General features: G+C 41.9%; 1 long non-coding RNA gene across 1 annotated transcript in view; it reads right to left on the reverse strand.

Moving 5' to 3' along the window:
• Positions 1 to 3,893: 3,893 nt before the first annotated feature.
• Positions 3,894 to 12,199, reverse strand: part of LOC147584625 (uncharacterized) — a 78,458-nt gene continuing 70,152 nt past the window's right edge. Inside the window, exons 2-3 of the long non-coding RNA XR_015255694.1 lie at positions 4,980 to 5,063; positions 3,894 to 4,914 (exon numbers count right to left, since the gene is read on the reverse strand). This is a non-coding gene — a long non-coding RNA (uncharacterized LOC147584625). The remainder of the gene's footprint in view (positions 4,915 to 4,979; positions 5,064 to 12,199) is intronic.

Raw genomic sequence — 12,199 nt, forward strand, 5'->3', positions numbered from 1 at the left:
AAAATAATTAGGAATGAAGGCATGTTATCCACACATTAGTAGCTGAAACGGACAAAGTGTAAAGTTCCCTTCAAGAAAATGCTTTGTGAACAGCACAGAGCAATTATGCATAGACCTTATATTATTTCATCATTCAAAGAGGATCCGGGAAGGGACACGTGGAGCCTTTCCAGTTGGGGTGAGTTCTGAAGGGCACAACCAGAAACAGAGGAGGACCCAGAAAGGAAAGGGAGGAGGGAGGGATTTGGAAAAGTCACAAATGAAGAAAATTGAGCGCAAAGACCGTAGCTCTCAGCTCCCGGCTCCCCGTCCTTGGACTCTCCCCTCACCTCCTTCCTCTGACACTTGGTCCCTTTAAGAATTTCTCTAGTCTGTTCCTATATTACATCGTCACTCCCTTCTTTCCTTTCATCTCATAAAAACATTCATGAAGGCGAGAAAACTCTTGAGAAAGATGAAAATGAACGGTTTAATTTTTGTACTGAATTCAAGAGGTGGCAATGAGGAAAGGGAAGCAATCCATCACCTCTTTATAGCTCAGACGGGATGGCAACCTTCAGAGAAAATAGCAAACCGGGGGATAGAAACCGAGGGCTTTTCATGGAAGAAGGTGATTCATTACGATACCTATTGTTCTGCGGCTGGGTGTGCGAGCTGATATTTGTACAGTTTCAGCTGGGTAATTGGGTTCTCTTGCTTTGTCTCTTTCCCTTGAGGAGTTTAAATTTTTCCTTTAGAACCATAATAGAAAGATGAGTCAGTGGCCCAGTTTTTTAAAAAGTAGATTTTTTTTTTTTTTACCATAGTTTACAGTATAGTTAGAAAAGAAATGGCCCCAATTCACCGAGGGTCCCTTCTTGCGCGCAAAGCGTCCATCAAGATGGCTCTGAACGAGGAGAAAAAGGTAACTAGATGTTGTGACATTAGATGACACACCAAACCAATGTTCGTCAAGTCATTTTATATCACCAAAGCCATCGCGGCACTCACTGCCCCTGCCTGGGCCCCTGGTGCTCATCACTGCTATTCACTGTTATTTTTATGGTATGTTCGTTATGATTTCCATTTTTTGCTTCTATTATGTAGATAAGGCAGTTGAGGTTAAAGAAGTTCGGCAGAGTCATCCACATGATGCATCTTTAGACGGAAAAGACCCATCCCTTCATCTTGCAAAGAGGCATAGAGATTGCAGAGAAATTCCAGGCCTCCCCCAAGTTGCGTTGCTAACAGGGACGGGGTTTGGAACTACAACTTGGAGTCGGCCCCCTCCCTCCTGCCCTTCTTTGAGAGATTGCTGAATACAGCTGTACCTGCCTTCATTGTGTCTCCCATTCTGTTTCAAGTCAGCTTTCCTTCAAAGCCTCCACCACTAGGCTTTCAATGTTCGAAAAAAACAAGACCACTTTGCCATCCATGGTCCTGTTAATACACGTGACTTTGTTTTTTGTTTTTGTTTTGTTTTGTTTTTTTAATTTTTTTAATGTTTATTTATTTTTGAGACAGAGAGAGACGGAGCATGAACAGGGGAGGGTCAGAGAGAGAGGGAGACACAGAATCCAAGGCAGGCTCCAGGCTCTGAGCTGTCAGCACAGAGCCTGACGTGGGGCTTGAACTCACGGATGGCGAGATCATGACCTGGGCCAAAGTCGGACGCTCAACAGACTGAGCCCCCCAGGCGCCCCAATACACGTGACTTTGAGGTAGGCAGTGGGCACCTGCCGGCTCCTCTCGCACTGACATTACCGAACATGGATACCCACCACAGCCTGGCCCCCAAAGGAAAAAAGAGGAAATCCTCCTGAATACTGTTCATCATCAATCTTCATTTTCAGAGATGTTTCGTTTGCATGACATTCCTCAGACAAAACTCAGGATACACTGCGTTAAGGTTGATCTTCTAAGAAAGCAGCTCTTTATTCCTTCCCTCTGGTGGCTTCAGGCCGGTGATCCCACCTCTCTGTGCCTTCCTTTCCTCTTCTGGAAAGTGAGGCTAATAGCACTTACCTCAAAGGCCGGTTGGAAGGATCGAATGAGCTAAAGTTCAAATCCCTCAGAGTAAGGACTGGTCCCTGGTCGGACCCAAATAACAGCTGTTCACAATTTTTCCCTTGAAAAATACTAACGTTGTAGATGAGCTATCACATGGCTTCTAGATTAGATTACCTTTGAGAATAACTGTACCCGGTTAGCTGTGGACCATGGACAAACAATAGTGAACAGTACGTATTGATCATAAGAAACCAGACAGCCAGTTTTGCCGTGTTCCACACTCACATCCAGTCCGACGTGCACAGAACTTCATCACCAGGCAGGGGGGTGTTTGAACTCAGATCTTGTTCTTTCCGCCTTAGCACCCAATCTGAGACTCTAGGAGATTTGTGACTCTAATGTTTGCAGTGTTCCTTGGAAATAGCTAACATTCGGGGGGGGGGGGGTCGGGGGTCTCTTTATTATGGAAATTAATACTCTCACTGTTTTATTCATTAATATTTTAATATGTTTATGATGAGGCTCAACCCAAACCAATTTCCAAATCAAATCTGTCCCTCAGTAATTTGATTTGTCGGAACAGAGAACAAAAGCATTACCAACAGAGTACTTTGAATGAAATTATAATTAATTAGGCATCTGAATGCACTAACTAATTTTGGAGGAGTAATTAGATGACTAATTATGTTGAAAACAGAACTCTGTGCTTAATGAGATGACCATGGCCAATTCTACCCACAGAGAATTTTTTTTTTTCTATTAGTTAAACTTCTGACTGCTTTGGATGATCTAGGGTCACCTGTTGCACAAAAGGATAAGTGCAGGTGTGAAACTGAGCCTGTCTTGACTCGTACTTTCCACTACACACCCACAATTAAAGGCCTCTTTCTGAGACGTGTGTTCCGTGACGATCCTCCGCAGATTTATTGGTTTTCCACCCTTTCCCCTTGAGACCCTTCCCAAGTGGCCTTCCACCGCCACTTACCTCCTAAAACAATGGCTTGAAGTCCCTCAACGTAGCTCCAGTTTATTATTTCTGCTTCAGTTTGGGATCCACACAATGATAAATTAAACGAGAGGAGAAATGGCACGTTGATTGGGCTACAGATAAATCTTAATCCGTCCCGGAGAAGTATCTGAACTGGCAGTTTCTCCTTTGAAAAAGGCGCTGCCTGAGACCCGCTCAGATCACAGGGACCTTGAAGCACTCAGCAGTTCCGCTTTGGACAGCTGGTTCTAACTAGCACCTACTTGGCAGAAAGCTACGTTCAGGATTTCTGGTTTTAAGTTCAAACCAATATTTCATAGCAATTGTGTTGTCAGAATTCAGGTCAGGAAGATGGCCGATGTTAATTTAAACCAAAGGAGCAAAAACAAACTCTTTCCACTTTTTCTTTTTTTATCACGGAACCGGAAGCTCTGCCCAAATGCCTGAACACAAAATAAACTGCAAGTAGGTTAGAGACACGGAGTGTAGAGGAGGCTTGCTGAAGGTATTTTGGTGTCTGGGAAATGCAGGATAGATTCCAAAGTCAGGCAAATAATATAATGGTAGAAAAAGTGAGCGTCGCCGTATATCGGAAAATAACACCGTTGATTTGCTTTATTCTAAAGAGCAAGCTGAACATCACAGTGATCCCAGCTTTTGTGAAAATGCTTTTCCCGGTCCATACTAACCAGTGAGCCAGATGGGGAGAGCAGTCCCCAGAGAAAGGTACCAGCCCTGGTCTCTTCCTGTGTCCCAGACTTCCTCCGAAAAGACTCCCCTTTCGGAAAGCGCTACATCTGCAAGAAAATGCATAGTCCTACCTGGAATGCAGGTAGAGCCAAATCTACATTCTGATAAAAACTTAAGATTCCCCATCCTTTTAAGGTAAATGCAAAGTTGTGGAAAGGCTCTATGACTCTGCATTCATATATCTGTACGTGGGCATGTGTGTGGGGGTAACGTGCTATGCATCTGTCTTTCTTTTCCATCTGTTGTTAGTTTCATAAGGCAAAGAAAGACCTACCTGAACATCTCCCTTTTCTATTTTAAGAGAACATTAAACCTCGTAATTCCTCACATTCTTCAAGGGACTATATACTGAATGAAATGAAGAATTCTTTTCATACCAAAGCAATTATTAAAAATTATCCTCAAATCAGTCACCAGCTATTTGACTAGTGTTTGAAGATTATTAGGTGAAATTACCTGTCTGATCAATATTGTGTTCCCATGAGACCAATAATCTACGTGTGCCCCAGAACCTTTTATGGCTTGCTTGTTGACCAAACATTCCCACAGAGATTGGCCGTCACCACTGAGCAGTTCTGTTAAGTGATAATCTTATCTGGTTTGCCATTTGATTTGGGTGATTTCTGCTGACCTGTTCCTTGCCCAAGAAAGCTCTCAGAAATCTGGGTGCTCTCCCTGAAGATATCGAAACGTTATTTACTTTAGATTTGGCGCTTTGGAAGGCCTTGCTTAAGGACACGCCTCATGCGTCCACATCCTGTCCGGAAAAGATCACTTTAAATACCACAGGCTGCACGTGACTTGTTTCCCTGCAGACGGTGTTATACCTCAGGAAAACTGGTCGCTTTTTGCTTGTGCTAGTTTAACCCAAAAAGTGAAACACAGAAGTCCACTTTGTAGTTTATTCCTCAATGGGAAAAAAAAAAAAAATACAAAAGAATGCTTTGAAAGAGAAACATGGCTCTACAAAGGTCCTTACGTGGGAATGTAGGCCAAATTTGGGAATTTGCTCAACAAAATCCTGAGAATTGTTTCCGTTTGTCCTCTTTTCACGGTAATTTTTCCCCAACTGGGCCAAATGATGCGTTCTCCTTTAAGGTAACAGTTCCTACGGCCTCAGAAGGGTAGGCATTGTTTCCTTTCTGCATTGGAGACTTCCTAGAAAAACTGATACTGTGCCAGACAAGCTGCGAATAGGAACAGACAAAGGAATTCAGAATAGTCACCTGCTTTCGGTTTTTTAAAGGTATACCTTTAGCAGCCACCAACCGGCACGCTTTCACAACCTGACAATATTCTGTCCTCTGTTCCTGCGTCTATGTCGGTGTTGAGGATGCTATGGGAGATGGCAAGAGAATTTGACAATAAAAACACTGTTTACTCAGTCCTGTCCCCTACTGCAAATTTAAGCGTCTTTCCATAAATCGGGGAGTCTATACATAATCTTGAACTCATTCAATTCAGGTAATTCAAAGTTAACAAATATTTATTGAGCGTCCCTAACATGTGCTGAACATATGCTTGGCCTTATGGCAGGGAAGATACCAGCGGGGCGCCTGGGTAGCTCAGTAGGGGAAGCATCTGGCTTCAGCTCAGGTCACGATCTCAAGGTTCACGAGTTCAAGCCCCACATGGGGCTCTGTGCTGACAGCTCAGAGCCTGGAGCCTGCTTCAGATTCTGTGTCTTGCTCTCTCTCTCTCTCTCTCTGCCCCTCCCCTGCTCGTGCTCTTTCTTTCTCTCTCTCAAAAATAAATAAACATTAAAAAAGAAGAAGAAGAAGAAGAAAAGACCAGCAATTCAGGAGAAAGAAAAATCAGTTTGCAATTTATTACTGATCAAGAGTTAACTTAGTACTAACACGTTAATGTGTCAATGTACACCGTGTGCATATGTGTATTTGTGTGTGTGTGTGCCCGGATGCACGTGTATGTGTGTGCATGTGTGAATATACACGTCGGTTGTGCATGTGTGTTTCATGTTTGCTAAAGCATGTGTATTCGAAATTAGGTATAATTCAGGTTGGTGTCTCCTCTCCAATCTAAAGCAAAAACTCTTCTTTTTAATTTTTATGTCTGATCAAACTATATTTGATTTCATGCATTGCTTATTACAGAATTCTGCTTAGTATTTGTATTGAGAAATGTTTCCCTAGCTCTTGGATACAGTAGAGTACACATTTTTCCAAAGCAAATGCATCAAGCACATGGAACAGACTTTAACTTTTGTATTTAATTGTTTTGATGTTTTAATTTATTTTTGAGAGAGAGAGAGGGAGACAGAGACAGAGTGCGAGCCGGGGAGGGGGCAGAGAGAGAGGGAGACACAGAACCCAAAGCAGGCTCCAGGCTCCGAGCTGTCAGCACAGAGCCCAACGCAGGGCTCGAACCCACGAACTGTGAGATCGTGACCTGAGCCGAAGTCGGATGTTTAATCGACTGAGCCACCCAGGCGCCCCTGAATTTTGTATTTAAATGAGCTAACTTTGCTGGCTATGTTTGTCTGATATGTTAATACTCACTTTTTGGTCCTTTGTAGAAAAGACATACATTTATATGGGCCACAGGAATTAGTGTTCCAAATAGAGTTATTTCTGTATGTAACATTCCATGTTTCAGAATGCAAAGTATGTCTTCACTGCAGCTTATTTATATGGACACTCACTGAAGTCCGTGTTCTAACGACGTTGGAACTCCTTCAGCAAGTTACATTTCAATACACGTTTATAAAAGATATAAGCCTCGAGAAAATGGATGAAAGAAGTCAAGAGAAGGGTATCACACTTTGTTCTTTTAAAATTTTCAGACCTAGCTGGTCAGTGAGTTCTATTGTTTCTAAAATTACTTTTAAAAGATTAGATTGACTTTAGTGTGCTTTATTGCTTTATAGTTTGTGAGAATATGATAAAAGACTATTAATGCTGCACATGGGTTAATTCTTCCTGAGAATGTCTTAGCCACTTAGCTACCAATTAAGCTAACACAGACCTCAGAGGCTGGAAACCAGGTGTTAGAGCCCCTTATCCTGCACAAGATCCCGAATTGTCACTTTAATGTCAGGCACGTGGTAGGTGGGTGCTGAATGGCCCCGGGGTGGATGCACCCAAAACAAAGATGTCATGGTTTCTGAATGAAACAAATCGAACCGTAGAAAATGGCTACACGCTATCAACAACTCATGAGCTGAAAGGTCAAAGAGGCCGATATCAATTCTAAGTGGAAAATGGAGAAATAGACAAAAAGATGTTAGACACAGTTTCTGCTTTTCATTCTTGGTTTCGTATAGACCTTAACAAGTCACCCCCTGTCACACAGCGAGCTTCTATACAGATCTAAAGGATCCGTTTGTCAATAGGAATTCTTCAAAGCGGTGCCGTTACTTTCAAATATTAAAAAAAAAAAAAAAAGAAAGAAAGAAAAGAAAGAAAGAAAAGCCATATTTGGGGAATGTACTTAAAATAGTTAAAAATTATTGGCTCATCAAAGTGAAATCTTGCTCACAGTCCTCGTCACTTGAAATGCAAAGAGTCAAATCCTGTAGTTTCAACAACCATTTTAATCACGTTTTATAAAAGCAGCAACACTGAGAACACAGGAGGAAAACATTCATTTATTAACCTGAATGCACTCAGCCACGCAATCTGAAAGAACCAGAAGTACCACAGCTATAGGGCGGAGTGGAAACCAGGCCACTGGGTGATGTTTCTCTATGGTTGGTCAACTGGGACATTAAAGGAATTAAGTCAATTCTGAAGACATAAACCAAGGAAAATTTGAGGTCAAATAGATGCAAGCAGTTACCACAGATGCATGTGGGAACTGAGCATCCCGGGAAGACTCAGAATGGTGAAAAATATGTAGTTCTTTCCCTGGAAGAAGAAGCAAACAGTCCAGGAAAGGAAGCATCAATGTACGCGAGTAATCCTACTCGTGTCTTTAAAATGCAACCATAGCGTTCAAAGTGGTGTCCTTTATTGAACCGCGTGAAAATTCTGCCACAAATCAACCGTGAGATAACAGAACAGCTATTCCGGTCCCTGGTTCACAGGCGAAGATACTGAGAATGTGGCCATTAGAGTCCCGTGGGCATTTCCCAGCTCGGTGGCCTCGCTTCCGACACGTATCATCATCAATGTCATTTATTCTTTGTGCCTGTTTCCCAAGCTGCCAAATGGGATAAGAGTGCTTGTTTTCCACATGTGTTGACAGGATTAAGGAAGTACGCATGGAAAGCACTTAGTACTACGTACACATTTAATAAATAGTTGCATACATAAATATTATTTAAGAGCTAATGTCTTCTGAGTTTTAGGTGAGAGCTCATTTCAGTAGATAAAGCCTCTTATATTTCTTTAACATGGATGGATTCCAGATAGCTATATCGTTTTAATAGATATTTTATATGTAAACCCACCATAAAGATACACACACTCGGGGCGCCTGGGTGGCGCAGTCGGTTAAGCGTCCGACTTCAGCCAGGTCACGATCTCACGGTCCGTGAGTTCGAGCCCCGCATCGGGCTCTGGGCTGATGGCTCAGAGCCTGGAGCCTGTTTCCGATTCTGTGTCTCCCTCTCTCTCTGCCCCTCCCCCGTTCATGCTCTGTCTCTCTCTGTCCCAGAAATGGATAAACGTTGAAAAAAATTTTTTAAAGATACACACACTCATACACATGCTCAACACATTATAAACTTCCACAGACTCTCATACACCTCACTTTGTCCAATCTGTGAGAATTTGTCCAGCTGGAATTTGCATAGTAAAGTTTACTGAATATCAATAACTTTGCTGTGGCAGTGGCGAAAATATTAGTCCATTTTTTGGAATAGTCTAATTATGGGATATATAAATTCCTGTCATTAAATGATTATCAAAAATAAAATTTGTAATAAGCACCTGAATTAGTATGAAAAAGAATGTGTCTCCTTTCAGGATGATGTGACGCTGGTTTTAGCTTTGTTTAGAACACTTCTTTAAGTCTGACTCACTCTGAAGATAATTAAAGATAACAAAACAAAAAGTCATGGAAAATTCAACTTCCAATAGGAAAAAAAAAAAAGAATCATTATCAAGGCAAGAACAAAGGGGGAGTTTCATCTTTAAAATGTGGCTCTTAGCTTTGATAATATAAGTTTTCAATAAAATGTCTTCCAAAAGAAGTTCAATCAAATGAAAAAGCACCCAAGATGTGTATGATTAAAAAGTATCAGCAGCCTAATCCATCAAGTGTATTCGGGATATTGCTAATAAACCCATAAAGAAATCCTTTCCAGATTTTGTATGCTCTTCCCATTCGCTCAAGAGCAAAGTATTTTTCATTCATTCATTTTTATCCTTTATTCATGTCTTCCTCTAGCCAGCCAATAAAGGTTGATTTCGCAACTAGGAGTACCAATATGCTCCAGGGGTTGGAGAAGCTACGTCCTTGCTTTGGAGGAATGTAACATACATGTGAGTCAAGACACAAAAATATCCAAAACCAAGATACGACCTGGAGTCAAGAAGCATCAGAAAGAGAGTAAGACACTTCTAGCAGCTGTGATCTAGAAAGCTTGATGGAGAGGGAGCGGCTGGACCGAGCAGATCAGGCAGAGATAGGTGGCAGGGCTTTCTGGGCGCAGGAGAATAGAAGTACTATAAAAGGGAGCAGTACGGTAGGGACTCAAAAATAAGATTACAAAGGTTTTTGAGAGATTTTAGAAATATTTGCTATCGGTCATTCATTCCACCAGCATTTGGGGGATACACGAGCCAGGCCCTTTTGGTCTCAATTGGCACAGTGAATGAAACATGTGCCCCGATCCCTGCCTTCATAGAATCTACATTCTACGGTGATTCGGTGTGGGGGTGGAGGAGAGAGACAACAGGAGAAACACGCAGTATATGTCATATATGTATGTATGTAATAGGTCGACTTATATCAGAAAGCTTCTTATGTATAAGTTCGGCTTAAACTCACCTTTCATGAATAATTGAGATAAAAGCTTATGTAGTTCCCTATTAGGGTTACCGGAAATTACTAACCGCCCAGCTCGCTTCTGTAACTTCGCCTGCTTGCTAAATGGATAATTTAGGTTGCAAAACGCTCCCCCATCCCTTCTACCAAGATCTGGCCTAGGCAAAGACCAACATGTAAAAAGTCAGGAACTCGCTGCCCCACGGGTATCTTAGGTGTCTAACTATGACTGGTCATTTTAAACCCTCTTAGGACAAGGAACTTTAAATTGATAGGTTCCTGCCAAAACTAACGTCTGTATGTCACAATATAATTGGCTACCATGAAATGCTGTAAATTGTAATTGGTTAGCTAAATAATGACGTATTCTGACTTGCTAAAATCCATGTAAGCTCACTGCTACCTTTGTTCGGGGACATTCTCTGCACTTTTCTCCTTAAGATCAGGAGATCAGGTTTGGCCTGGCCGTGAATAAAATCTTGCCTCACTTCTATTCGGCGTCTGGTGGTTTTTTTCGACAGCACCCTGTTTCATATAGCATATTATATGAGGGCTGAACGTTTGAAGTAGGGTGTCAGGGATGGTGTCACTGAAGTGACATTTGAGTGGCAACCGAGCAGGAAGGGGTGATGTGGTAAGCCCTAATGATACAGGAGGGAAGAACATTCCAGGTTAAAAAAAAAAAAAAAATAGCCAGTGCCAAGGGTCTGAGCTGAAACCATGCCCTCTGTGTCAGAAGAACAGGGAGAGGGACCCATGATGTTGGAGAGGAGTGATCAAGACCTAGGGGAGAAGAGGGTGAGGGCAGCAATATGGAGGCGTTGGAAGCAGACCTCAAAGAGGTGGGCTACTTCAAAGGCTCTGGCTCTTACGTGAAATGGTATGAGAAGTCTCAGAGAGTGAGTCCATCTCCTTAGGTAACTAAAGGACCATCTACTGAACATGTATTCTAGAGGGCAGGGGTGGAAGCCAAGGCAAGAGCTGCAAGGCTGTAGAATGTCCACAGGGGGTAATGGCGGCCGGGACCAGTGCGGTATGAATGGAGTGGTGAGAAGAGAGCAGGGCCTGGATACTGTGAAGGTGAAGTTGACAGGATTTGCTGTGGAGGTGGGCAGGAAATGGCAGATCAGAGATAACTCCAGAGTTTTAGTCCTAAGCCATTGAAGAGGAGTTGTCATTAACTGGAATGGGAAGACTTTGGGAAGAGTGACTTGGGGTGGGGAGCGGTTAGGAATGTGGTTCTTTTGGTACCCAGGGGGTTCAGTTTAGTCATTCATTATTTACCCATTGTTTGTTACCCATTGTTTGTTACCCATTGTTTGTTAATTATGCTTATTAAGTATGCTTGTTATGCTGAGATAGCCTCACACAAACCTACAGAACAAGGCTGCTTCATCAACTGGTAGTTAAGAGGTTTACCTCTTGAAAGAATCCAATATTGCCAAGGTCAAATATCGTATTTTATTTCGGTTGTTTTCTTTTCAGCATGACACAGAAGTGAATAAAATAGGTGAGGAGAAGAGATGGGGGAAAGCATAAAGACGAACTATTTCTGTGAAGCAGGCTCCAGAAATTCCATAAAGCCAAGGGAATGAGAGAAGTTTCCAAGGGGTCTATCTAGTCAGATACTGAAATAGACAAAATGTACCATCAAGCTCCACATATCCAAAGCTAACCCAGACTGAAGAAAATGATAGAGCCTTTCCACAAGAACGGGGGCTAGCCATTCCTCTCCTCCCCACATCCAAGAATATCTTAAGTACCGACTCTGATTCCAATATTGAAAACTATGGAAACATAAATTATGCCTGGTGGCCCCAAGGTTTAATAACCTGCCATATTACAATGAAGAGCTGTCCTATCAATATCAATCACTGAGGACACACGAAGAAATCTGCCAAACATATAGGAATCTAAAGAGCAAGGCGTCTTATTATGCTTCCTGTGCAAATGTACACTAAATGATTTTAAATGCCTGTTTTTCAGTTTTATAAATGGGCAAGCATCTATTTTTTGGCCTATGATTGGCCAACCCTGGCCTTCCATAGAGAAACATGCATCTGTGTGTTTTCAAGAACTATTTACAATATTGGATGGTCACATCTTTTAAGGATGCAACTAAAGCTTTCATTTTGGAGAATTTAATTATGAGCACTGTAGTAACTATTATTACCCGTGTCTCATACATCCTCAGGTTTGTTCTATGGAACCTCTGAAACAACACTTTTTAAAAAGCATTATATACCCTCATTTCTAATTTGACACGCTGGTATTCTTTTATTCCTTAAACTTTCATCTTTTTAATAGGAAATAATTGTCTAATTCATATTAATTTTCTGTATATAGGGTTTTCCCCCCTAAATTAAAAATAGAAACTTATTTTCTATTGGCTATTTTCTATTTTCGGTTGGCTAAAGGGCTGCCTGAAGCCCGTTTGCCATTAATGAGTTTAACCTCAGGAAAAACAAAAGCAAAGCAAATTTCAGTCCATTCGTTGCACATTGTTAATGCCAGCAGCAG

The sequence above is a fragment of the Puma concolor genome, chromosome A1 (genome assembly GCF_028749965.1).
Source record: "Puma concolor isolate L17-30 chromosome A1, mPumCon1.1.hap2, whole genome shotgun sequence".
Lineage (NCBI taxonomy): Eukaryota > Metazoa > Chordata > Mammalia > Carnivora > Felidae > Puma > Puma concolor.